The 6,000-nt window shown below is 22.1% G+C and overlaps 1 non-coding gene across 1 annotated transcript; it reads right to left on the bottom strand.

Moving 5' to 3' along the window:
• Positions 1–3,769: 3,769 nt before the first annotated feature.
• On the bottom strand, positions 3,770–3,843 carry Trnan-guu. The gene has a single exon. It is a non-coding gene; the product is annotated as a tRNA-Asn (tRNA).
• Between the last annotated feature and the right edge of the window lie 2,157 nt (positions 3,844–6,000).

Here is a 6,000-nt window from a genome sequence, read left to right as displayed (position 1 = left end):
GTATCGTAAATATTTCTATGTATTCCAGCAAATTGCGAATTGATATAATAATAAAGCTTGATACCATGATATTAGTGAAAGTTGACAATCTTATGAAATTGATAGGTGGAAAGTAAAAAAAATTAGTAGATTGAGAAAAAAAAAATGTCTCTTTACTTGATCATCTGTTCAATTATCCAATTATATAATATAGCTGTATATTAATTGTTGATTTAACCAGAAAATTAGATATAAGCTTTTCTCCTTTTTTTATGATATTTCACATTCCTACATATGTAATTTAAAATTATTCATTATACAAATTGAAAACAAATAGAAAATATTTTATTTTTATATATAGAACATTTTGTATATCTTTTAGATTCTTAATAAAACATAATCAAAACAAATCTGATTTATTCTTTCATGATCATCTTACTTGTCAGTTAATAATGATTAAAAGTCTGTCGCATTACTTAAAGAAACTTGGACAAAGAATTATTGGAAAGTCAACCAATTTATAAGACAGAGATTACCTTATTGTTTGCTCTAATATGCTGCTCAGTTTGAATACACCTAAATATTGAGTAATGGTTTGATGTACTATTAATGGAAATAATTAATATGAAAGTTTATAATGATACACTCACTGATAATTGCTAAAGAATTATTATTTTGATCCATATATATATATTCATAGAAAATATGCAAAATCTTATGATCATCATTTAATAATTTTGACAATTTATTATCATCATTGCCATTCATTCATTGATATTAAAATGTAAATAATTCATAATTCTACTTGGATTTCATTGTAGAGAAAAAAGCTTATCGTTTTTGATAATGTCTTTTTTATTATTTTTTGAGTTCATTATTATTTGTATCTTTGTTGAAAATAGTATGTGTTCCTTTTGCCATTTTCGCCAGAAGAGTTCATCTTATGAGCTAGCTAATTAAAAAATGGCTGAAAAGAAAGATTTGTTGAATCTTATTCTAAACATTGAAATTTGTGCCTTAAATTTTTTTAAAAATTATAATGAATAAATTCTTAAAAGAAATTATAATACATAAATTATTTTTAAAAAAATTGTATATTTTTTTGGATTAGAAAAATCAAAAAAAGAACAAAATTTTTTGAAAAATGATGCAAATATAAAATGAAAGAAAAAGAAAGAATTAGAACAAAAGGTGAAAATTTTGCATTTAAATTATTAACTGAATATTTTTACCTATTTTCATCTTTTGAATATTTTTCATAAATGGATATTAATCCAATTAAAATTGTTTTTTGAGAAAACATCATCTTTAATGATATTTCTGAATTTATTAGAAGAGGTATACAAAACTTTGCATTTATCAGTCAGTATTTATGATTAAAAGGAATTATTGTTACAATAACAAAAATGCAATTGCAAAATTTATTAAATAAAATTCAATTAAATTGATAGTGAATATAATATCTTTATAAAAATATCATTCTTTAATTGACTATGAAAAAGTTTTAACTTTATTTATTTATCATATGGTGCTTCGATTATTCAATTTATAAATAAACAAACATATATGATTTTAAAAATGTCCAATTCTTTTTTTATTTTTTCACTAATTTTGTTTCAATTGGTAAACAATAAAAATAATAAAAATATATATACATAGAAAAATTCAACAAAATCTATGGTAGACATCAATTGATAAACAATAAAAGTAATAAAAATATATACACATAGAAAAATTTGCACATAGACAAAATCTATGATTCACGTGTTTTTACAAAATTATAGAATTCAATGGTTTAAAACATTCAAACAAGAAAGTATATATATACAGAATGTCTCATTTTAATCCACGCAAATTATTTTCTAAATTATGCTTTATTCAAAAAATATTTGATATAAAACTTGCTATTTTTTAAGAAGAATATCTTATGACGATCAGATTTGTCCAGATGAAAGTATTTTTGAAATTTCAAAATCTTTATCTTTTTTTTTTAAATAAAACTATAAATAAAATATTTCAAGACGAATTTATTAATTTAATTTTGTTTATTACTTCATTTATTGTCATTTGAAATTTATTTTCTATTAATATGTAGAAATTATTCTATATCCTTTATTCGAAACAATAATCTTGCATGTCGATGCAATGATTTATTCTATAACTAATTTATTATTGATATTATTCTATATTTTAATATATATTTCGGTTCTTTTCGAAAAATTTTTTTCTTTATGTAGCTTCACAAAAAAAAATTTAAAGCTAATGCTACGAAATAGTAATCCTAGCAATAGGTATATCGATAAATCATACGTTGATGATTCGATGAATTCGATGAATGAATGACGAGGAAAGTTTCTTGACCATAGAAGAGAATTTAAACAATTGCAAATGTTTGAATAATTTACAAAGACAAAATATAATTGATCAATGAATTCGTATCGAAATAGATTACAGTTCTAACTAAATAAAAATGTACAATTCCGTTTAAAAAAATAAAAATTAAAAAAGTTTTATTTTTAATTATTGACACGATTTTTTGATAATTCTTCTGAGGTATAAAAAAGAGATGTTGTTTGAGATAAAAATAATAATTCTTCTAGAATTTTTGAAAATGAAAATATAAATTTTAAAAAAGGCTTAAAAAATCCTATTGTGCGATTATTATTACAATTATTATCTTTATTTATTAACATTTTTTATTAATTTGCATCTATATAAAGTTTACATATGAAAGAAAAAAATTCGTGAAAAATCAATTAGTTGTGAAATGATATCGAGTAAAGCATAGTTATAATACGTAATGGCACTCAGAAGTCGAACATCAATATCTTCATCTTTTTTTGATATTATTTTTGTAATAATATACACATTTTCGTCTAGGATTACTTTTTGAAAATGTGTTCGATATATAATCTGTAAAATATAATTCAGTTTTATAATTGCGTTTTTAATATATTCCAACAAGAACTGTACTTGCGTTAATTTTTTATTATCTTTTTTATATAATACAAAGAAATACGAGTAAACAATATCCAAAAAGTAAAGGAATATCGTTCTTAAAAGTTACGAATATATTTTAATTTTAAAATTGCAATTTAAACAGCAAATTGTAAGTACTTTTTACGCGTGACGAGTATACTCGTCAAAAACAGTTAACTGTATCTATTGATAAGCATTTCAATTGTTTTATATGTCAAGTAGCACAAAACTATAATAAACTGAGACAAAGATTTATATTGTTATAAAGATTTATATATTATGTTTGTTATTGTATTCAACAGAGATGGGTGGAAAAATTTTAACAGTTGAAGTTATTAGTAAGTTACTTCAATAATATAATATTCAAAGTATTAAATTAACATTGTTCAATTATTTTAAATAAAGTTATGATTTAAAGTAACTTTATTCGAAATTTTAACTTTTTTTTTTCGAGTTAGTCTCCAATTCTGAGTATTCAATTATGTTTCCAAACCACGAACGACGCATACAAATTTTTTAATATCAATACAATATCAATTTTTAATTCAATGGCCTTCAAAAATAATAAATCTTGCACCGATAAATTTGTTTAAATTTGTTTAATTTTTCTAATCGTATCTTGATATTATCCTTATATCTTAAACAGACAGCGAAAAGAGTAAAGCCGAAATTGCATTAAAGAGGAAGACCTCTTGAATTTGATTGAAAATTCAAAAAATTGTGACAAATATTGCCAAAAGAAGAGTGCCATTTATCCAAGTTTCCATCTTTATCTCTGATCGAGCATCTCTCGACACGTAAAAAGTAAATCCGCCCCCGGGTGGGCTCGAACCACCAACCTTTCGGTTAACAGCCGAACGCGCTAGCCGATTGCGCCACGGAGGCCACGTGGATCGGTGATCGAAGAAAACAAGGAAATTTTAAAAGAAGAAATAAACGTTATTAATTAAATGAATAAAAACTAAATAATAAAAAACAAAGAAAACTTTTAAAATAATATCGAAATAAAATATATTACGATGCTTGCTATGATAGATAAATAATAAAATATACAATTTTATTGCAAATATCTCGTTTTTGATACGATATAATATTAATATCTAATATAATTATATTTTGATACGATATAATATTAATATCTAATATAATTATATTTGTCAAGCAAAAGCTATCGAGATGAATAATATAGTTTTGAAATTCATTTGACATGTCTTTATCATATATATGAATTTTTAATGGTTGTTGTGCATTTAACAGACAGTACAATTTATCATTCAAAATAATTGCAAATATATTATGAAAGAATAAGTGCAAAGAAATTTAAAGAAAAAGTGAGACTGTACATCTTATCAATATATCAAATAATAATATTGATTTTCTTTTAATGTAGATTCTTGAAATAACTGGAATATGCTACTATATTAATTAAAATAATTTGCAGATAATTTCTTCTATAGATTGAATCAATGTTAATAAAATTTTAACAGTATATGCAAAAGATTTTGTAAATATTATAATTCTATTATAATTTTATCAAATAGATTATGAAAAATAGGAATTAATATTAATTACAAAATTTCATATTATATAACAGATTATTTCATATTTATACAGAATAATTAAAAGAAATACACAGGATAAAATATTTTGCATGTATTATAACTAGTATTATATATATCATACATTCATAAAATATTAATTCATGATAATAAAATAATAAAATATATTTTATTTCCAATTAATTAATGGAAAGTTTTAGATATAAAAATTTTAAGAAATCTAAATATCTGGAAAACTTTCAAAGTTTGAAATGAAGATTTAAGTTACAAAGAAATCAAAACAAACTGAAAGTTGATATACAATCAATTTATTAAATTATAAGCAATTCAAATTTGTATTAAATAGAGCAAAACAAAATGAATTGAACTATAGAACTATATTATTGAATATATACATATATTTCATTCTACATATCTTGTTTTATCTCAATTCTTTATAAATAAAATCTTAAATATTTTTCTATATAACTTGGGCATATTTATTAGACGTTTGGTGAATTTCTTAGCTAACTTAAAATTCGATTTCACACATAAATTAATGTATAAAATTTTTATATTTTAATATTTTATATATCTTTACATAAAAAAAATATTTGTTGAATATTAAAGTCTATATTGTTGTTTTATATGATATTTTAATAATAAAGTAATTACCAAGATTCTTGTCCTTTGTTAAGGACAAATCTTACAATTTCAATAACGTGCTCTTTCATTCATTCTATTATTTTTATTTTTCATCTTCTCTTACTACATTTCTATTTTCATCACTATTTTCCTTTTCTATCATCAATTTCTTAATGAATAGAAATAATTTTTCGTTATTTAATAACGAAAAATTCAACTCATCTTTACTTGAACTAATTTCATTATCGTATTCTATGCTTACAAAACTCAAAAACTTTGAAAATAATATTTCTATTCCCACAATTATCAAACTCGGACTAATGCTGAAAATGTAGTTCGATTCGATCACGGTCTAATTTGAGATAAAAAATTTAATCATTTGATAGTATATTATTCTACACTTTATAAGATTATACATAAAGAGCTTAGAAATTTATTCGTGAAGCAATATTTTAAAAAAATCAAACATAAGTAAATATTGTCTCCGTTTGAATTGCTGTATCCGAGCGCAAAAGGATATTAACCCTTTCAACCAACAATTCGAGACCATTTTCGATGAATTTCTCACAAAGAAAACTTAAAATGATTTCACACACAAATTAACGTATAAAACTTTTATATTTTAATATTTTAAACATCTTTGCATAAAAGAATATAAAAAAAGAAAATTTGTTGAATATTAAACTCTATATTCATATTGTTTTGTGTGATATTTTATAAAGCAATCGCCAAGATGCATCCTCGATTTATCAAGGACAAATATCACAGTAAAATAATGTCTTTCAATGTTTATAAACGTTTATATATCCTTCTTAACTCTTGTTAACGTAACATGTTTTCACATTTATTATGTATTATT

The sequence above is a fragment of the Apis laboriosa genome, unplaced genomic scaffold (genome assembly GCF_014066325.1).
Source record: "Apis laboriosa isolate Shangri-la unplaced genomic scaffold, ASM1406632v1 scaffold53_cov140, whole genome shotgun sequence".
Lineage (NCBI taxonomy): Eukaryota > Metazoa > Arthropoda > Insecta > Hymenoptera > Apidae > Apis > Apis laboriosa.
Note: the sequence above shows the minus strand (reverse complement) of the source record. Positions and strands in the feature narration are given on the sequence as shown.